The sequence below is a fragment of the Erpetoichthys calabaricus genome, chromosome 10 (genome assembly GCF_900747795.2).
Source record: "Erpetoichthys calabaricus chromosome 10, fErpCal1.3, whole genome shotgun sequence".
Taxonomy (NCBI): domain Eukaryota; kingdom Metazoa; phylum Chordata; class Cladistia; order Polypteriformes; family Polypteridae; genus Erpetoichthys; species Erpetoichthys calabaricus.
In genome coordinates, this window is record NC_041403.2 from 135,560,972 (window position 1) to 135,584,511 (window position 23,540).

Here is a 23,540-nt window from a genome sequence, read left to right on the forward strand (position 1 = left end):
TATTCTCCACACAAAGACAAACTAAAATGCACCATCATGCACACTACTAGGTTTTCTCCACAGGAAAACTCAGTACATGGAAAGTCACTGCTGCCAAACGTCCCCGCCTCCCTGTTACTTAGGTTGCCACCTCATATTAGAGGATTTTTTTTTTGCTAGAGATCTTTGTTTAAACACTAAATAACTGGCAGATGCATGTGGAATTTGTGCATGAAAATGCTTTGAGACTGAAACTAAATACATTACTTCTTTTGTGAATTGAATGAATTTTGCTGGAAGCCCTGTGAAAGGAGAGAGACAGAGGGAGACCATGGATTAATAAAATAAGGGTAAAAGATTTCCTAGTCAACATATGATACGATATACTCCTGAGCAGGCAAGGATTAGGTTGCATATTTAACACTAGAATCCCTGAAGCCTATGAAAAAACTCGTAATCCCGAGCCACCTTAAATTCCTTTGCACCTCTCCATTAGCGTCTTTTGTGTTGTAAATGTGTTGATAGGCACAAGCAGTTTTATTGAGTGTTCCTGCTCACACTGAATTAGTATGCACCTTATGGTCCATGATGTCAAACTCGCACTGACAAAAAACAAAGACATAGGTATATATATTTGGAATAATTCATTTTATGACCTGTATAGTACATTTCGGAAAACATTGTGGCACTGACTTCACTGACTCAAAAGATCCCAAGAGCCTGTGGCAAGGCATCCAGTCTATTACGGACTATAAACCCTCCCCACCACCCTGTGATGATAACACAGACTTCCTCAACACACTTAACATATATTTTAGTCAGTTTGAGGAAAATAACAACACAACAGCAATAAAAGCCCCTCTCACTATGGACGATGAAATACTCTGTCTCAACCACAGTGATGTTCAGAGAGCCCTGCTCAGGGTCAACCCACGGAAAGCTGCAGGTCCCAACAACATACCAGGGTGTGTACTTACAGGGTGTGTACTGTAACAACTTACAGTTGTTCTCACAGACATCTACAACATCTCCCTAAGACAAGATATTGTTCCTCAGTACTTCAAATCCACTACCATTATTCCACTGCCAAAGAAATCACCAACATCATCACTGAACGACTATCGCCCTATAGCACTCACACCTATCATGATGAAGTGCTTCGAAGGGTTGATCAAAAATCACATCACATCCAGACTGCCTACTACATTTGATCAACTTCAATTTGCATACCGCCCAAATCGCTCCACTGATGATGCCATAGCAACTGCACTCCATCTGACACTGGCTCATCTGGAAAATAAGAACAGTCATGTGAGGATGCTTTTTATTGACTTCAGCTCAGCCTTTAATACTGTCATTCTACAACACCTGGTAAAGAAACTGGAGCCACTAGGCATCAGCACCTCTCTGTGTATCTGGTTATTAGACTTCCTCACATACAGACCCCAGACAGTATGTCTTGGAAAAAACACCTCTGAGACCACCATCATGAACATGGGCTTTCCCAGGGCTGTGTTCTAAGCCCCATACTGTTCACCTTGTTGACTCACGACTGCTGTTCCAATTACAACTCGAATCACATCATAAAATTCACAGAAGACACAACAGTAGTGGGCCTCATCAGTAATGAGTCAATCAACTCATTGCCTGGTGTGGAAAAAACAACCTGGCACTGAATGTCAACAAAACTAAAGAGATCATCGTTGACTTCAGGAGAAAGCACATACCACACCGGCCACTTACAATCCATGGAAACAGTGTGGAGTCAGTGAGAAGCACGAAGTTTCTGGGAGTGCACATTACAGATGACCTGACATAATACCACTTCTCTTGTCAAGAGGGCACAACAGCGACTTCATTTTCTCCGAAGGCTGAAAAGAGCAAATCTTCCCTTTCCTGTCCTCACAACTTTCTACAGAGGCACTATAGAAAGTATATTGACCAGCAGCATCTCAGTTTGGTATGGTAGCTGCACTGTCGCTGAAAAGAAGATGCTTCGAAGAGTGGTAAGGTCAGCGGAGAAAATCATCGGGTCCTCACTTCCATCTGTTCAAGAATTTCATTACTCACGTTGCCAGAGCAGGTCCATTAAGATCATAAAAGATCCCACACACCCGGCACATGGGTTGTTTGAACTTCTGCCCTGTGGAAAACGTTACTGTAGTATGCACTGCAGAATGACCAGATTTAACAGGAGCTTCTTCCCCCAGGCCATCAGAATACTAAACTCTGTTAAATAACCTTTGTCCTTTTGCTCTCTTACTTACTGTGCACTTTATTAGCACAAATAGATCTTAAGTTTACATTACATTGTTTTGTAATATCATACAATATTACATTGTCTGTATTGTATATATTATGTATAAATATTGTATCTATATAGTGCAATATCACAATCACTGTGAAACGATGTGCAATATTTTCTTTCATATTATATTTCACCCACTGACTGGCTTACATTTATTTTGTTACATATTTTTTGTTTTTATTGTTTGTACTGTGCTGCCTTGTGCTGTCTTATGCTGTATTACCTACTTTCTGTGTAAGAAGTGAAATGTTTGTAATGTCTGTATGTTGTCTTGTGTGCACTTGTCTTTTATGCACCTGTCTTTTATGTCTGTACAGTACATTGAGCCTGGAGAAATGCAGTTTCATTCAGCTATGCATCCGTTGTTGTACTGTTGTATGGTATGAATGACAATAAAGTTCACTTACTTACTTACTTACTTATTTGGACTCTTCAATAAAAAAATCAATCAAATGACATCTTGATGTGAATGTCTGTGTGCAAGGAAAAGTAACATCCACCATAGACACTGCGGTGTCTTCTCAATAAGACACCAATAAGAAATGATTGAGCTGCGTTTGTATGTCTCCTCTTATCCCTTCAGCGCTAACTTTTACAAGTACCATAAATTTATGCCAGCTGTTACAGACTCAAATCAAATGTATGTTTTTTTTATATAATAGTAACAGCGGGCGGCACGGTGGCGCAGTGGGTAGCGCTGCTGCCCCGCAGTTGGGTGATCTGGGGACCCGGGTTCGCTTCCCGGGTCCTCCCTGCGTGGAGTTTGCATGTTCTCCCCGTGTCTGCGTGGGTTTCCTCCGGGCACTCTGGTTTCCTCCCACAGTCCAAAGACATGCAGGTTAGGTGGATTGGCGATTCTAAATTGGCCCTAGTGTGTGCTTGGTGTGTGGGTGTGTTTGTGTGTGTCCTGCGGTGGGTTGGCACCCTGCCCAGGATTGTTTCCTGCCTTGTGCCCTGTGTTGGCTGGGATTGGCTCCAGCAGACCCCCGTGACCCTGTGTTTGGATTCAGCGGGTTGGAAAATGGATGGATGGATGGATAGTAACAGCTCACTACTCAAAAAATTAAATGTGAGGATAACTTGATTATAAGACAGCCGTCCTTACCTCTGCACCAGCTAAACTGACGTGGCGACATCATATCAATTGAGAGTTGGGCTTCACTTTTTAGACATTGCCAGTAACATGTAAATTGAACAATTTCTTTTTCTCCTGTTATATTCTTGAATAAAAGCACACTTGTTTTGTTTTACTTGTACCTTTTGTGAAAGTGTTTATTTGAAATTTGGACTTCAGACTTCACACATTATACACTTAATGTCAAAATTTTGTCATCAGTACTATAATATGAAAAAGGTTTTTGTTTTAGCTCTGTATTCAACATTTCTTGCCTCACGTTTCCTGTCATCCTACATTTACCCAGATCATTGTAGACATGGAACAACACATGAGATGTATACTTAACTCCCAAATAAAGAGACTTGAGCTGTGAGAATTTTGCACCCGACTTGATTTCAGCTGCGTTAGTGAGGGATGGGATAGCAGGCTGCCTGCTGCCAATGCTAATCGATTTGCAAAACAAAGATGAGGTGCAAAGGAATTTAAGGTGGCCCGGCATTACAACTTTTTCATAGGCTTCAGGGATTCTAGGGATAACTGGACAGAACCATGATGTAACATTACAGGATGGGAACTGAAAATCAGGAATGAGGAAGAAGCATGCAATGATTCTGAAAAAGCAGGCTGACACTAGAAGGCAAGAATACAACACAATAGTAATATGTGAACAGCAGGAACCCTAAATGAAACAATATATGAGTTAACATATCAGAAGTGATGTGATGATAATGTTGAGAGAGGGATTTACTCCTGTTGAACTTTTTTTAAGTTAATACTAGAACTGCCATACAAGTGTTATACTGTATCTGCCAAAGCTATGCCAAGTGCCATCTGAATTATTTTGTTCTTGTTAACTTTTGTTGTAGAAATAATTTAAGATTTTACCACCATCGTCCTATGGCTAAGCAAACTTTTGTAAATGACAAGTAGCATGTAGGATTATTACGAAAACTTTCCACATCAGGCACTGACACAGATACTTTGTATCTTTACAGATGACACTTTACACAATTTGTTTTACTGCATATATCTCCCACCTTGCATTGTTTTGTTCTACTGGGTGCAAGAAAGAGACCAGAACACATACTATAAGATGAGTAATTGTCCATATATGCTTCGGTATTTAACTGTAAAAAGTAAAACAACACTTTTCAATCATCTACAAACATTAAATAATAAATGAAGTGAAAAGAAATATTTTTCTACATCAAAAGTTTACAAAAATGAGGGCCATCTATATATATAAAATCCCTATGTGCATCCAGGTGTCCGTGTGTGGGTGTCTTCTGGTGAAGTGCGCATGCGCGGGGCACGGTGCTATGCGCGATATTACTGTCAGAGAAAGTTACAGGCGTTTTACGGAAATACAAACCAGTATTACTGCGAGAGGAAATTAAAGGTACACAATACAGTGACGCATATTACAGGCACATACAAGCCAGTATTACTGTCAGAGGAGATTAAAGGCATATTACCGACGCGCACCCCTGTATTACCGCCAGAGAAAATTAAAGGTATATTACGGACGTACAAGCCAGCGGATGTACAAGACGGTATCCTTCAATAAGGGCGCGCACAAAAAGGCGAGCCTCAAAAGGACGACCTCAATTAGGCGCAGCGAATAAAGGCGCGCGTAAATAAAGATCTGCACCTGTTGCTCTTCACATATTCCAGAGCCATTTGAACTAAATTATCTACACACCCTTATTGAATAGAGCCGTACAAGACAGTATTACTGTCACAGAAAATTAAAGGCACACAATACACGGCGGCAGCCCACGAAGAACGGTCAGCTCAGCAAGTAAACATCAACAAAAGAAAGGCTGAAAGAAAGAAAAATACGACCAACAAAAAGAATGAGGTCAAAGTCCCTTGCCATTTAATATAGACTGTTCCTACTAATGTTTATGCACTACTGTTCTAGCGCCTGTTATTGTAACGGGCTAAATGACTAGTATATATATATGTTATAGAATAGGTAGGTAAATGGCAAGGAGAATGATGGACTGACATAAAACTGTCCACATTATTTTTGCAGCCTGTGAATGGCTCCTACACCAAAACTCTCACCTGGCACTGCCTCTGTACTTAATTGGTGTCTGTTTCCTTGACTATGTCTTCTGTAACCTTTCAGAGTGAGGTTGCATCCCCTGTCTCATTTAGTTTACATTCTGATACAAAGCAGGTTTGACTTTTTCTATTGTGAAAATAAACAGCAGCATTTCTTCAATTGCCTATAAAAGACTCAATGTGTTGCATCACCAGTTTCCAAGCATGTTTCTGTGGTAATTAAGTGTAATCTTTCTCTAAATAAGGTATAGCATTTGTTATTTACATCAGATAATAACCAGAATTTAATGCCAGGCTCATCAGGTTCACTTGACTTTTATTGTGTGATGAGCTTCAACATTTCATTGGAAATAACTGCTCATCAGCGGTTATGTTCTGCCCTTACTTATAACACTTGATGCAGTTCTGCACAAAGTGTGCCAGGTGTCTGATATAGCAGACGTATAGAGCCAGCATCAAACTTCTTTAGGACATGTGTGTAAAACCCTCTTTATTGGTGACTGAGATGAGAATCAAAGAGGGGCCTTGGAAAGGCACAAAACACAATATGTGAGATGTTGGCTTTATTGTGGATGACAAAAATCAGCTGACATTGATATTTGTGAGCAGCATTCTGTGCTCTTTAGCTAAAAGTACCAGACATGACCAGGTATTATTCTGTGGTCCTAATAAAAAAGACTGCAACTTCTCATATGTGAGAGTAAGAGTAACAGCAACCCTGAAGTGTCTTCAGTCATGTGACCAAATCTGAATACCTGTGCAGCTTGGCTTTGCAAAGTACCAGTTAGAAAAATAATAACCATACTGCAAGATTTAAGGAGTAACTAGTATCAGGATACCATATGTCCCTGGGCACCTCAGTCCTCATCAGAAGGCCGCAATCCAAAAACCTAAGTGTGAAAAGCAATAGCTGAAAACTATGTATCGTATGTGTGTGCAACTGAGCTAGTGAAGGGGTCTGTGATTACATGTGTGTAATGAGTATGGAATGAAATTGAAAGAAATATATAAAGCACTTAGAAGTAAAAAAAGTGCTTGTCTCCATCCTAGAGTGGAGATTTCTATTACAATATTATTATTCTGCAGACTAGTTTGCTTGTTGCAGTTTTAGAAATAATGATTTCCTGTAGCTTTTAGGCAAAAATTATTTGTATGACAATAAGATAAAAGTTGAACCAAAAGGTCAGATCCCCAGACTGTACTGCAGTACACTTCTAACTTACCAGAATATAAAAATAAACATGAAAAAAACATTGCTCAGTTTCTTACTAGCAATATATGATCCACAAGTGAGATTTGTTTGTCCTTGATTTTAAGCAAGGTGCAAAAACAAGGAAACCTGAAACTAATATTTCACATTTCACATAAATTATTAAAGATTGCATTAAATAAAATCTCTTCATAAGGTATCTATACTATACAGAAGAGATCAGAGCAGTCTTAACCCTTTTAGGAATGGAATGGGTTGGATGAACATTCTAGTACAATTCATTTTCTAATACATTTTGGTAAGCTTGTAATTTCATTCAAATTGAAATCTAAAACTGGCTGTATGACATGAACTGTCTTCCTAAGCAGGATTGCTTCCCGACTTTTGCCTGTTGCTGCAGGGATAGCCTTAAGGCTCAATGAGAACTCAAAATGAGAAAAAATGAATTTTAGGAAACAGATGGTTGGTCAAAGTGTAAAAAAGATCATGACAGCAAGAGAGCATCAGTAAAATGCCTGTAATAGGAACTGAAGATCTGTCCATCCATTTATACATTTTAGAACACACGTAATACATTTCAGGGTAAAAATACAGAAAGCCTATTATAGAAGCACTATAACTAACTTAACTAAGTAAATCTCATAAGAAAAGCACCAATGACTATATGCTGTATGTTCTCAGCACCTAATCTTGCTGTTCTGATATCAGCACAATCCAGAATTCTGAAAGAATAATAAAAATTAACTTTGCTTTTTTATCACTGTCGTATTCCAGACAGTTTGAGTGTAATTCATGGCTTTTTTTACAGTCATGTTGATATTTTGTTACTATTTTAGTCTGGTGTTCATAATGCATCAAAATGCTTCCACATTCATGGCACATGCCACAATGCCAGGGGCTATTGTGAGGTCTTCTGATGCAGCTTACATCACTGCCTCCATCTTATTTTAATACAGGAGTTAGATCTGGATTTTTTTGCTTTACAGAAGAGTGCTCATTTGTGAAAACATATTCAGAATAAAACTTTCAGAACATGAAAATATGCTTTTTGCATAAGCTCTATTTGGTACCAATTTACTACACTTTTTATCAGTTCCCTTATTTTCACAATAAAAAGAAAATTTAACTTTGATTGCATTTGTATTAATATGCTATCATTGTTGTGTGCTATCATTTTTATAAAAGATAAGTTTCTGTAGTTTAATACACTTGGACAGAATGACAGATCAATTGGACTGAATTTTAAGTTAAGGATCAGCAGAGATAAGCAAGGGCTTCCTTTTATAGGTCTAGCAAAAGAGTAGTCGAAATAACTGTCTATTGTGAATTTCCCCTTGGGGATTAATAAAGTATCTATCTATCTATCTATCTATCTATCTATCTATCTATCTATCTATCTATCTATCTATCTATCTATCTATCTATCTATCTATCTATCTATCTATCTATCTATCTATCTATCTATCTATTACGATACTAGCATCTTTATCTGTCAAAGACAGGTAATAGAATAATTAAAAAATAATTGTAATCTCTTGAAGTATGCGTTCCTTCAGAGTCCTTCCACTGTATTTGTGTTTGTTAACATCTTTTTCTTGAGCGTGTTCCTGCAAAGCCTCCTTCTCAGACCCTATCAATATTTTTGAGGCACCTTTCTCAAATCCTCTCCAGTTTTATACATGCCAGCTTTGAAGGTGACTCTCTCTGCATACCTCATACTCCCCCTTGTGTACAACACTTGCACTTCCTCTTTCTTCGTGTCACCAATGCCAAAATAACCAATCACACCAAGCCGAACTGACCAATCAGAATATACTGAGGGACTGAACACCGAGACCTTAGTGTTTTTTTTTTGGTTTTTTTTTTATATGGTAGCTTGTTACCAAAACCAAACTGCTAGCCAAAGTCATCAGTCAAAGCAAAACAAAAATTCTTAACCAGAAAAGTTTATTCTAAATAGTTTGTGATTTGCTTGAACGCTAATCTCTCTTGAAGTCTTTCACAAAAGTTATGCACTTGATGAATCTGAATATTCATCTTATACCATGTCTACCATTATGTCTTGGGTCACGTGACATGTGCAACACATGCTTAGCAACAACAGAGCATCAGATGGCATGTACAGCACATGCTTAGTAACTGTATATTGTGGCAGATTGCTGGGGTTATTACCTGGCCGGGATGCCAAAAAGGACCGGAAGGTGGCAGGAATAGCTTCCGGGCCACGAGGGGGCAACCGCCCTGGAGCAGGAGAGCACCACGGGAGAAGAACAAAGAGCTTCTGGCCTGTTGGGACCTGTGGCCACCGCCAGGGGGTGCCTCAAGCCTCGTAGGACTTGGAAATAGTTACTTCCGCCACACTCGGCAAGATGGTGTAGGAACCTGCCAGGGACGCCTGGAGTGCTTCCGGGGCAAAGGGTAGCACTTCTGCCACACCAGGAAGTGCTGCCGGATGGACGTCATCAGACACCTGGAGCACATCCGGGCAGGGATAAAAGGCGCCACCTTCCTACAGTCTGAGAGCCAGAGTCGGGAGTGGGTGTTGGACAAAGCTCCCAGGAGGAGATAGGTGGCCAAGGACTAAGAAAGAAAGGACTTATTTGGGGTGATTATTGCTTTGTGCATTGTGTGGTGTTTGGGACTGTATTTATTTATGATTAATAAACATGTGTATTTGATAAAGATGTGGTTTCCGACTGGTAGTGTCCGGGTAAATCTCACAATATACACATACTGGTGATGCAGTAATTTTCTGCTCTTATAAGTAAGTAAGCAGTATGAACTTGAAAAAGAGACCAAAGACCTCAGGTATAAATGGTGTTTCCTTGCACACTTTGATATGTATAAAACCTAAACTTGCCACGCACATTTTTATGATAGCCTCCTACCTTGAGAATGCAGTGTCAAAACAGTGCTACTGTTTCTTTGTCATTTACCTTGCTTTTTTGTATTTGTATCAATGATACAGGATTTATAAAATACACCAAAATTAATTGCATATTGTTTACAAATTTAATTCTCTTGATTGTAATCATTCTGTAACAATATAATGGTGCACTAATGGTCAAACTATTACAGCTACTATAGGTGCTTTAGTGTTGTTAGAAGAAGACATCACAAATGGAAGAATTAGAAGAGAATGCATATTTATAGATGGTGATGATGAATGGCTTCTAAGTCATTTTCGATTTCCAAGAGCTATCTTTTTGGAGAAGTTTACTGAACTGGCACCGGCTTTACAAAGGCAGACTTTAAGGAATTATTCTCTACCTGCTCCTTTGCACATTCGGTCCTGTGGGGTTTTTAACCACAGGAGCTTTTCAACATGAACTTGCTGACCGATTGGGTATTTCACAAACATTATCAAGTCACACCATGCCAGCTGTATGGTATGGTATTATCCTCTTGTCTTCCTGATATATAAGATTTCCTTACACTGTGGTTGAATTGCGAAACATCCAAGTGCAATTCACAGCAACGTCCAGTTTTCCAAATGCTAATCGATCTGTTGTGTCGCTTGGCGCCAAAGCTACACTATAAAGGCACCTTCAGAGAATGAGTTTGTTTATGTAAACTAGGGGGCTCTGCCCTCTGCTTGCTTCGCTCATCAACCCCCATGCAGGCCCTACGCGCTAGTCATTTCCCAGACCTGCTGCTTGTGACGTATCGTGCTGTGCTTTTGGATAAACACAAATATCAACTGTGTCTTTGATATGTCCGTTTTTTATTATATATGTGAGCATGATGTTTCGACTGCGGTTGGCTGGCACCCTGCCCTGGGTTTGTTTCCTGCCTTGCGCCCTGTGTTGGCTGGGATTGGCTCCAGCAGACCCCCGTGACCCTGTAATTAGGATTTTACAGGTTGGATAATGGATGGATGGATGGATGATCTTTTGGATTCATATAGAAATCCAAGAAAACTTTTGTCCGTGTTTTTCAGACAAATTTCGTGTAAAGTGCAATACTTTTGGACGTATGGATTTGTATCCATTGTTGGCTGTGGAATTTCTAAAACGTCTGATCGTTTAACTCTTTCAATTCTATGTTGCATTACTTCTCCATGATAATGAATATAAACATAACCATGTGGTTTCTTTGAAATTACACTTGTAGTAGCTTTAATTGTTACAGGACCACAGATTCTCATAGCATATGGTCCTGAATCATGTAAATCTACATTTTGAGCATTGAATGATGCGAATGCAAGCAGATTATTGTAGATTCAGATATTTTGCCTGTAGTGATTGTGGACTTCACATTCACCAAACAACAAATCTTTTATTTCTCACTGATACACCTCTTAATTGGGAAGAAACACTACTTTTCCCTGATGGCAACACGAATTAGATGATCTAGAAGTCTCTGACTTAAATTTTAAAGCTGAACAATATCTACATACTTCTGTCATATCACCTATGTCCATGTATTCGATCTCTTTTCACTGTTCCGTTATTTCACCAAGTAATAATTTCCGTTTGTTTATCAGATTTTTGAGACTTTCGAATTTTAGTACTTTGATTATCTGTAACCTGCTCTGCATGTGTATTGCGGCAACATTTTTTAACCTCTTTTATGATGTTCTACTTTGTCTTCTACACTTTGTCTTTTATTTCTGGCCCCAGGTGTGGTTAAATCTCTTGGCATAAAGACTCGTCTCGCAGGACTTGAAATTATCTCTGAAAAAGTCTCATCTCGTCCCAGTAAAAAAGTCTTGTCTCATCCCAGGATTTTTTTATATAATAGAGACTCTATTAATCTGCTGCTCTACAGTCCACAGAAAGTGTGTCACATTGTGCAGTCATGTAGTAATGCATAATGTGGCACACAATCGTGGCTTGCCCCTACCTGAAGATGCAGTATGATGAAACTGACCCTGACCCACCAATTAATCAGCCAAATCAGACAGCATTACAACTTTGTTTGAATGTAATTAGCAGAATGCAAAAACAGGTAATCCGATGCAGCATTTATTTTTTAATGAACTCATTTAAATTGTGGTCAATATCACACAGTACAGCCCTTATATTCCTTAGTTCATTGGCCACGTCTCTAACAGCATCCAGTATTGCATTTTGTGACTCCAGAACAGTGTCCGTCAGCACACAGCCAGATGGTTGCCCCGTGATTTCCAAGGCAGAGGTGGGGTGCAACTTGCCTTTTCACGTCAACTTAGAACTTCTTTTTTATTTCAGAAACTGCGCAACTTTCTGAACTTGAACTTTCGAGTGTCTCCATCACACTTTATCACTCCATAACTTCTTTTTCTTCCTTATACCACTGCTTAAACCAACAAACAGTACATTTTTCCTTGCCTTCACTTCACATTTCCTGAAATTCTTATTTTTTTCCACGTGATTTTGCCATTGTCTTTTAACAAAACACCAAATGGAAGATGATATTTATATTGATTTGCATATTAAAATGTGCAAAATTCTGTGAGGAGTCAGGGTGGGGCCGTATGCACATGCATGTGTATTAAATTTCATGTTCATTGGGATTTATACAGGGGAAGTGAGTGGAACTTGGCGTACGCACAGTTCTATTCATATGGATTTTTCTGTGTGTACTCCATGTTTTAGTGTGAATTCTACATACAATGTTATTCATGTCACATCAATAATAATAAATATATTAAAACAAATAATATTAAGGAAGCCAAACAATACAGAAGAAAAATGTGCTAATAGGAATCATGGTATTAAACGACCTATAAACTGCCTGCTGTTTTTGTAAACCTGTTACATGTTGTTCACTTTATTATTAATTACACAAGCAGAAATCCCAATGAAACCTTACCTGCTATATATCAGTTCTGGCTCCATTAAGCTAAGATAAATAAAAACAAAAAGTAAACTATTATAACTGTTGATGATTATTGGTAGCCACGCCTCTAAATTCATATTTTGTCACCATAAATGTGAGTATTATAAAGTACAACATCATATTTTTGAAGGCTAAAAGTATTTCATATTTGGGTTAATTTATTCATGATACTGACAAAATTGTGCCCAGTTCATATTTGGCCTAACACATCTATGTCCTTCACAAAGTCATTCTGATACCCATTACTTCTATAATTTTGTGTTTGAATCCTTTCTGTCACTTTATGAAACAGAAGTGCTACACAGCAGAATTAATTAATTCTGTATGTCAAACAGATATGCCCTCCATACTCCTGCTAAGTCCAGCCCTCACAAGTTCCCTATGATTTATGGTTAGAAAATGTGTATTAGGCTGAAGAGCTATAAAATTAGAACCGTTTATAAAAAGCAAATGATATTCTATGAATAGCTTTGCTTTTCTAAACATCACTAGTATTATATAAAACAATTAAATTCAGTTTATTTTTCTATAGTACTCTTCACCAATTGTAAATGCAGAGCCAGTACAGTGTACTGTAAATGTTACAAATGACTAAATTCAGAATTAGTGCACATAAAGACACATATTTGTTTAAACACACAGAAAAACAAAGTAGTGTGAAACTGATTAACATTAATGTAAAACAACAGCATCTGTCCATTAATTAATTGTTGAACAATGGAAAGTTGACTACTGGGGAGAAGAAAACAAAAGCTCCTGTCAGCAACATCACTGGAGAAAATAAACCTCTGGGGGACCATGGTCAGCTTTAAGAGAGAAAGGCAAAGTCAGACACGGTCAAAGTCCTAGAGACTTTGGCCAACTGGCCCTCCTGGGTATTCTGTAGCAGAGTCTTAGATAGATAGATAGATAGATAGATAGATAGATAGATAGATAGATAGATAGATAGATAGATAGATAGATAGATAGATAGATAGATAGATAGATAGATAGATAGATAGATAGATAGATAGATAGATAGATACTTTATTAATCCCAGGGGGAAATTCACATACTCCAGCAGCAAAAAATATTAAATTAAAGAGTAATAAAAAAATGCAGGTAAAAAACAGACAATAACTTGAATAATGTTCAACGTTTACCCCCTCTGGTGGAATTGAAGAGTCGCATAGTTTGGGGGAGGAATGATCTTCTCAGTCTGTCAGTGGAGCAGGACAGTGACAGCATTCTGTCGCTGAAACAGCTCCTCTGTCTGGAGATGACACTGTTTAATGGATGTAGTGGATTCTCCATAATTGATAGGAGCCTGCTGAGTGCCCGTTGCTCTGCTACGGATGTCAAACCGTCCAGCTCTATGCCAACAATATAGCCTGCCTTCCTCACCAGTTTGTCCAGGCGTGAGGCATCCTTCTTCTTAATGCTGCCTCCCCAGCACACCACTGCGTAGAAGAGGGCACTCGCCACAACCATCTGATAGAACATCTGCAGCATCTTACTGCAGATGTTGAAAGATGCCAGTTTTCTAAGGAAGTACAGGCGGCTCTGTCCTTTCTTGTACAGAGAATCAGTATTGGCAGTCCAGTCCAATTTATCGTCCAGCTGCACTCCCAGGTATTTATAGGTCTGCACTCTCTGCACACAGTCACCTCTGATGATCACAGGGTCCATGAGGGGCCTGGGTCTCCTAAAATCCACCACCAGTTCCTTGGTTTTGCTGGTGTTCAGTTGTAGGTGGTTTAAGTCGCACCATTTAACAAAGTCCTTGATGAGGTTTCTATACTCCTCCTCCTGCCCACTCCTGATGCAGCCCACAATAGCAGTGTCGTCAGCAAACTTTTGCACGTGGCAGGACTCCGAGTTATATTGGAAGTCTGATGTATATAGGCTGAACAGGACCAGAGAAAGTACAGTCCCCTGCGGCGCTCCTGTGTTGCTGACCACAATGTCAGATCTGCAATTCCCAAGACGCACATACTGAGGTCTGTTTGTAAGATAGTCCACGATCCATGCCACTAGGTATGAATCTACTCCCATCTCTGTCATCTTGTCCCTAAGGAGCAGAGGTTGGATGGTGTTGAAGGCGCTAGAGAAGTCTAGAAACATAATTCTTACAGCGCCATTGCCTCTGTCCAAGTGGGAGAGGGATCGATGTAGCATATAGATGATGGCATCTTCCGCTCCCACCTTCTCCTGGTATGCGAACTGCAGAGGGTCGAGGGCATGTTGGACCTGTGGCCTCAGGTGGTGAAGCAGCAGCCGCTCCATGGTCTTCATCACATGTGATGTTAGAGCGACAGGCCGGAAGTCATTCAGCTCACCAGGACGTGATACCTTTGGGACTGGGGTGATGCAAGATGTTTTCCAAAGCCTCGGGACTTTCCCCTGTTCCAGGCTCAGGTTGAAGATGCACTGTAGAGGACCCCCCAGCTCTGATGCACAGACCTTCAGCAGTCGTGGCGATACTCCATCTGGACCTGCTGCTTTGCTGGCACGAAGTTTCCTCAGCTCTCTGCTCACTTGCGCTGCTGTAATTGTGGGTGGGGATGTCTCTCCTATGTTGGTATCAGCAGAAGGATGTGTACAGAGTGCAGTACTCCAAGGTGAGAGTGGGTTAGGGTGGTCAAACCTGTTAAAGAAGATGTTCATTTGGTTTGCTCTCTTCACGTCTCTCTCGATGGTGGTACCCCGCTTTGAGCTGCAGCCAGTGATGATCTTCATCCCATCCCACACTTCCTTCATGCTGTTGTTCTGCAACTTCTGCTCCAGCTTTCTCCTGTACTGCTCTTTCGCCGCCCTGAGCTGGACTCGGAGTTCCTTCTGCACGCGCTTGAGCTCATGCTGATCACCTTCTTTAAAGGCCCTTTTCTTTTGGTTCAAAAGGCCCTTGATGTCACTTGTAATCCATGGCTTGTTGTTAGCATAGTAGCGTACATTTCTTACTGGAACTACAATGTCCATACAGAAGTTGATGTAGTCAGTAGTGCAGTCAACAACCTCCTCAATGTTCTCACTATGTGATCCCTGCAGGATATCCCAGTCTGTAGTTCCAAAACATTGTCTCAGAGCATTCTCAGCCTCCGGGGTCCACTTCCTGAATGATCGTGTGGTTGTAGGTAGGACTTTCACTTTTGGTTTGTAGTGAGGCTGAAGCAGAACCAGGTTATGATCTGCTTTCCCAAGCGCAGGCAGCGGGGTGGTCTTTAACGTTTGCATACTGGGCTGTCCAATCTGATGACAAAGTTTTCATCTATTGATTCCAAGGCTCCCAATGTCCATGGGCATGAGAACAGCTTGTCAGTAAAACAGTAGCACCAGGGGCTACAACAAGATACAGAGAAGAGAAACAGAGTAGAGGACGGTTAGCAATGGTTTATTGTTTTTTTTTTTAAATTGTGGTATTTCAATAAATGAACAAAGGACAAAGCTGACTTGCTACTGACTCTCCTTACAGTTCAATGCTCTCCCCACTCTCTCTCTCTCTCATATACACTTCTTTTTAATTTTTTACCTTACACACCATGGTCCTGGGTATGCCGTTAAACTGAATCCAGCCCAACAAGTGGTCTTCCAACTTGCAGGGAAATCATGCGGGTTGGTGACAGGATTGGCACTCCAGCCGCTGTATAAAAAACTTCACACAGCTGTGAGATGACAGAAAGGATTCCTTTTTGCTCTCCGTGGGAGTAGCTCTAATGCAAGCGCCCATAGGAAGGCTGCTCGCATCATAAAGATGATGGGGGAAAGCCCTCGGGAGCCCCATCCCCGGAAGAGTGAAAACCATTGGAGAGACAATGGGATCAGGTCTGTTGGAGATCAGAACTGGTGTGGTGCTGAGACGGGTCCCAATTTGAGGTGGCCCATCCAGGCAGGTGAGTGGAACGTCTTCTCTTGCTGACAGATGAGCATCTTCCTCTGCTGTTGGAGGGGCTGCGTAAACTCTGCATTTCAGTGGTGCGGAGACCTGGGACTGGCCAGATCTCTGTGGGTGGACACACATTTTATTGGTCTGGTTGGTCTGATGACTGTCATACTCAAGGAGTAGCTGTTGCTATAGCAGATCGGCTTCTTCTGATGGTGTCCGATGCCACTCCTTTCAATGAGCGAATTATGAGACTCAGATTATGGCACTCCCTGGATGCCTTACCTGTTGTCTCGGTGTATGCTTTGACCGCGGTGAGTGATGTATCGGTGATGGAGACATTTTATTCCCAACTTCGCTCTGTGGTTAATGGGTGCACGTGAGGTGACAATCCTCTGATCATGAGTGACTTCAATGCAACCACTGGCACTGACAGGGCTGGCTGTGAGGATTGTCTTGGTCCCCATGGGTCTGGTGACCATAGTGAAAATGGCTTCATGTTCCTTGATTTTGCAAAAGGTCAGCAGCTGTGAATCACTTGATCCTGGTTCCAATGCCCTCAGCCGCATAGTTGGACTTGGTACTCCAAAATACTGGTGGTGCGGTGAAGGAGATCAATCACATCCTTGTGGGCAGACACTGGAGGCTCTTGCAAAACTGCAGGGTCTAGAGAAGTGCCCAGTTTGTGAATTCTGACCACAGACTTGTTGTTGCTACTCTGAAGATCCAGCTTAGGTCCAGATGGTTGACACCTACTAGCAAAATGAGGCTGGACTTGGCCAGACTCCAAGATCAGGCTGTTTCAAATGAGTTTCCATGCAGATTTTTGTGCGGAACTTTGTGGATTTGGGTGCTACTGCTGATCCTAATGTGATGTGGGAGACCTTTTGTGACAAGACCCTGAAATTTGCTGAGGGTTGGGTTGGTGTTACTGGTGTTCCCAGATGAGGTGTTTCATCTTGCGGGGCACCCTGGATATCATTGAGAGGAGTGACAGCACATAGCTTGATGGCAACTCTAGTCTATACCACATCCTGTGTACAGAGGAATCAAAGCATTACGCCCATCCGAGTTTGTTATTTGGAGAATTTCAGTCAGGGTGGCTGATGGAACGGTCCTTATGGATGATACTGCAGTTGTAACCCACTGGGCTAGCTACTTTGAGCAGCTGTTCAAAGCTGATTCTCTGTCTAGGATGCTGGATATCTCTGGGTCCACAGTTCTTGAGGCTGATCCTCCAATTAGCTGTGAACCACTCAATCTCACTGAGATTGCACAGGTGATGAACCAGCTGAGGAAGGGAAAGGCTGCAGGGATATGTGGTATCTGGGGTGAACTTCTACAAGCTAGGCTGGTCGTAAGCCTGTTCTCCTGGCATTGCAAGCAATCTTTGCTTCCATTTGGGAGACTGGTGTCATCCCAACTGACTGGAAATCGGGACTTGTTGTCCCTATCTGGAAAGGGAAGGGTGATCGTCTGGATTGTGGCAACTACAGGGTGATAACACTGCTCTCGGTGTCAGGTAAGGTCATTGCTAGGTCGTCCTCAATGGGAATCATGATCACTTGCTCACCTACTAGCGACCGGAGCAGTTTGGTTTTATGCCTAATAAGTCTACCATTGACCGCATCCTGGCACTGAGGGTTCTCATGGATCACAAACGTGAATATCAGACAAGATGTGAACAAATGGTCTACCCTCCATCTCACATTAGCAGGGAGAATCAATACTGTCAAAATGAACATACTTCCCAAGCCTCTTTTTCTATCTCAGAGCATTACTAAATACATTAACAAATTGTTCTTTAAGAAACTAGTCTCAATTATAAACTCATTTGTCTGGAATTTGAGATGTCCACACATTCCAAAAAAGACTCTACAAAGATCTAAAGCAGAAGGTGGCATGGCACTGCCTAACTTTCAATTTTATTACAATATATTGTATATACAAGATAAAACCCAGCCACAGGGAATGCACAAACTAGTGTGTTTCTTTGTGCCTGTCCCAAGCCCGGATAGATAGGGAGGCTTATGTCAAGAAGGGCATCTGGTGTAAAATTTTGCCAGGTCAATATGCAGACAACAATAAAAATTTCCATACCAGATCGGTCGAGACCCAGGTTAATAACGGCCTCCACCAGTACTGTTAGCCAAAAGGGTGCTGGCAGAGATTGGGCTACTGTTGGCCGAAAAAGGAGAAGAAGAGGAGAAATGCCCAGAGGCAGGAGAAGAGGAGAAAGGTAACGAGTGGAACTGAGGATAAGAACTTTGAATGTTGCCAGTATGACTGGTAAGGGGAGAGAGTTAGTTGATATGATGGAGAGAAGGAAGGTTGATATATTGTGTGTGCAAGAGACTAAAAGGAAGGGGAGTAAGACCAGGTGGATTGAAGGAAGATTTAAATTATTCTATCATGGTGTGGATGGGAGGAAAAATGGGGTAGGGATTATTCTGAAGGAACAGTATGTCAAGAGTGTTTTGGAGGTGAAAAGAGTGCCAGACAGAGTGATGATTATGAAGCTGGAAATTGGAGGTGTGATGAAGAATGTTGCTAGTGCATATGCCCCACAAGTTGGGTGTGTGATGGATGAGAAAGAAGATTTCTGGAGTTTGTTGGATGAAATGATGGACAGTGTACCCAAGGAACAGAAAGTGGTGATTGGAGCGGATTTCAATGGATGTGTTGGTGAAAGGAACAGAGGGGATAAGGAGGTGATGGGTAGGTATGAGTCAAGGAGAGGAATGAAGAAGGTCAAAAAGTAGAAAGTAGACAAGAGATAAGGCGCAAGGTGAAGAGAGAGGTGACAAAGGCTAAAGAAAAGGCGTATGAAAAGTTGCATTAGAGGTTGTACACTAAGGAAGGAGAAAAGGACCTGAACCAATTGGAGAGACAGAGGGACCAAGCTGGGAAAGTAGTGCAGCAGGTTAGGATGATAAAGGATAAAGATGGAAACATGCTCATAAGCGAGAAAGGTGTGTTGAGCAGATGGAAAGAGTACTTTGAGAGGCTGATGAATGAAGAGAATGAGAGAGAGAAGGTTGGATGATGTGGAGATAGTGAATCAGGAAATGCAATGGATTAGCAAGGAGGAAGTAAGGACAGCTATGAAGAGGATGAAAAATGCAAAGGCTGTTGGTCCAGATGACATACCTATGGAAGCATGGAGGTGTTTAGGAGAGATGGCTGTGGAGTTTTTAAGCAGATTGTTTAATGGAATCTTGGAAAGTGAGAGGATGTCTGAGGAGTGAAGAAGAAATGTACTGGTGCCGATTTTTAAGAATAAGGGGGATGTGCAGAGCTGTAGTAACTACAGGGGATAAAATTGATGAGCCACAGCATGATGTTATGGGAAACAGTAGTTTAACCTCGGTTAAGTAGAGAGGTGATAATTAGTGAGCAGCAGTATGGTTTCATGCCAAGAAAGTGCACCACAAATGCAATGTTTGCTATGAGGGTGTTGATGGAGAAGTATAGAGAAGGCCAGAAGGAGTTTTGTGGACCTGGAGAAAGCATATGACAGGGTGCCTTGAGAGGAGTTGTGGTATTGTATGAGAAAATTCAGAGTATCAGAGAATTATGTAAGAGTTGTACAGGATATGTACGAGGGAAGTGTGACAGCGGTGAGGACTGCAGTAAGAATGACGGATTCATTCAATGTGGAAGTGGAAGTACATCAGGGATCGACTATGAGCCCTTTCTTATTTGCAATGATGATGGACAGGTTGACAGACGAGATTAGACAGGAGTCCCCGTGGACTATGATGTTTGCTGATGACATTGTGATCTGTAGCGAGAGTAGGGAGCAGGTTGAGGAGACCCTGTAGAGGTGGAGATATGCTCTAGAGAGGAGAGGAATGAAAATCACTAGGAACAAGACGGAATACATGTGTGTAAATGAGAGGGAGGTCAGCGGAATGGTGAGGATGCAGGGAGTAGAGTTGGCGAAGGTGGATGAGTTTAAATACTTGGGATCAACAGTACACAGTAATGGGGATTGTGGGAAGTGAAAAAGAGAGTGCAGGCAAAATGGAAAGGGTGGAGAAGAGTGTCAAGAGTACTTTGTGACAGGCGCTTATCAGCAAGAGTGAAAGGGAAGGTCTATAGGATGGTAGTGAGACCAGCTATGTTATAAGATTTGGATTGGGTGTGACGAGGTGGACAGGATTAGAAACGAGTGCATTAGAGGGTCAGCTCAGGTTGGAAGGTTGGGAGAAGTCTTAAGAGTGCAGAGGAGAGATTTTGGGTATATTGGAAAAAGGATGCTAAGGATAGAGCTGCCAGGCAAGAGGAAAAGAGGAAGGCTTAAGAGAAGGTTTATGGATGTGGTGAGAGAGGACATACAGGTGATGGGTATAACAGAGCATTATTTAGAGGATATGGTAAAAGATGATCCACTGTGGAAACCCCTAACGGGAGAAGCCAAAAGAAGAAGATGAATACTAATAATCCAATTGTTCATCAATCACTCAGAATATAGAACCAATGCAGACACACTTCAAGGCAGAGAAACCTTTATATGTTGTTCCTCTACATGATAATCACATTTTACAACACTCTCAAACAAAGTGTTCACATTACACAGTATTTAATCAATGCAGATAATTTAATCTTTGGAAAATGTCCAGGATTAAAACACTTAGAGAACTGTATATAGGTAATGTTTTTGGATTTTATGAACATTTATGCTTCAAACTGAGCTTCCCTCATCTTGTTCCTGCTTTCTTTCTTTAATGCCCTGATATTTTTTTCTTTCCTTGTTTGTTTTTCTAGTTTAACTATGAAGTAATTTTTCATATTAGTTTGACTTGATTGTATGCAATATTGGTTTTTTTTAAATAGTAATAATTAAAAAATTTCAAAATTAAAAATTTAATAAACATAACACATTACTTAAAATCAGATGAGCTGCAATCAGAAAGTGAAAAACTAACATAAAAAATAAATAAATAAAGGATTTAAATATTGTCAAGAGGCAGGGCCTGTTAAAGCCCATTGCGGCACTTCCTGTGTGATTTTGGGCTATACAAAAATAAACTGTATTGTATTGTATTGTATTGTATTGTCCATGCAAAGCTCGAGACAGTGGTAAACCAACTGGAATGCAAAAAAGAAGCATAATTTGTACTCCAAATGCCTGACATTCATTGAAGTACTGAGAAGTTTATGGGTTCCATTTAAATCAATTATTATTATGTATTTTATAGCACTCATTACAATGAGGCAGAATGACAGTGCGCCTCAGATTGTGAAACACAACACAGGACAGCATAAGAAAACATAGTATAAAAAGCATATGTCACACATAAATGGAGGGAAAAAATATCTCAATTCTGATTTGATAGTAGCAGAAAACAGACCTCTGGAATTCAGAATCTCACATCTTGTTGTCAACTTAATGAAATAACCTTTATTATATTGAATGTAAATTGTTCACCCAAGAATCATCGGACACACTTAAAGCACTTTATGCTCATGGATGCTCAAGTCTATTTTGGCAGCATCAAGTGCAAGGTAGGAACCAAACCTGAAAATGATTTAAAGTCATAACAGGAAAGACTGATTCATTACTGATGCAGTATATGAGTGTATTCTCGGCTGTTATAATGAGCAAATGTGATGGAGACTTCATGTCCTATTCAATATAAACTGTTCATGTTGTCAGTCCACACCAGAACCAACCCATTTTCACAAATGCAAATTTAGATCTTTCAGAGGAAAGACCCACATAAACAGGGGAAGAATTCCATGCCAACTATAAGCAGGCCATGCCTCTGGAGCCTTAATGCAGCAGCTTCTTTCTCTACAAAACACATCAGTTGTGTACAGGAGATTACTGGTATGAAGGTATGAATTGCACTTCATAAAGTATTTGACAGATTGTTTTGCTCTATTTTACAATCCATCATTATTTGCAAAGCACAAGAGGTATAGGGTGTACGACATACCCTGCTACCTAATGTGTTTAATTACTCAGTGCTGCCAATGTAGTTTGTCAAAGGAGTCATAATCATCATAATTACTCACAAAACCCTGGTGCAAAAAACATTCAAGTAGCAGTGGCACAATATGGAGGAATTGGCCTAAATAATGTTTCAGGTGCTTGAGGATATTTCACTCAATCTGATTTTGCACTTCTAGAAGAGCAAATGAAGACTGAATCCAATCAAGCAAACTCATTGAGCCAGGCTGGGTTGAATAAACAGTACCACTAGCTATTTGTTGAAGAATTTCTCTCAAGATTAATTTGGTGTTTAAATGGCTGAAGGGATCAGTTACCATACAAGGCAAAAAACATCCCTCTAGATCACACGGATGGCAACAGAGCAAAGCTGGCACATATTACACAGACGAAAATATTGTGCCTTTCCATATAAAATAATGGGATGCTCTGTAGCAGATCTCTGGTGCAATATTTACTGAGCAAACATGTTCCTGATGATCTATGGAATTTTTCACCCATGAATCTCACTGGGGCAGTCTTAGCTAAATTGGAATGGAATACAAAATCACCTGCTGCCGTTTAAATGGAACATCTGAGGCAGCTGCAGGAGGAGAGGACACTGGAAGAAACGTCAGAGAGAAGCAGAGACTGACAGTAGTGGAAAGTGGTCCCATGGTGCAAGGGGTTCAACACGAGACTCCAGAGATTCAATTACAGCATAGAGCTGGGGTTAATAAGGGCATGTTCCAAGACTACATTGTCTACCATGCTTTTATAAATTTGTTAAAATAATTCTTTAAATTCCAAAAGGATGTGCACTTCATAGCTTTTAAACCACTTTTATTCTGTGGACATGTTAGAAAGATGTTTAATATCATTACTGTATCGTAGTATTTAACAATTATAGAATCACTTATTCTGAAAAGAATTTGAAATGTTTCTGAAACCATCTATGTATCTCCTAACCCATTTAATCCAAATGAGAATTAGTCAAAGAGCCTACCTAGCAGGACCAGCACAATGCAAGAATGAAATCAGTAACTCACACGCAGGAATACACCTATTGTTAACTGGGAGTCCCCAAAGCACATAAATTCAATAAATACAGGTGGAATCCCATTGAAGGAAAATTAATGGGACCATAAAACCAAGGCGTTGATCTGCTCTTCCTTTCACTCTCCTGGTCTACCACAGTGGTAATTCCTAGCCATTGGTGTTCTTGTAATCTGAAGA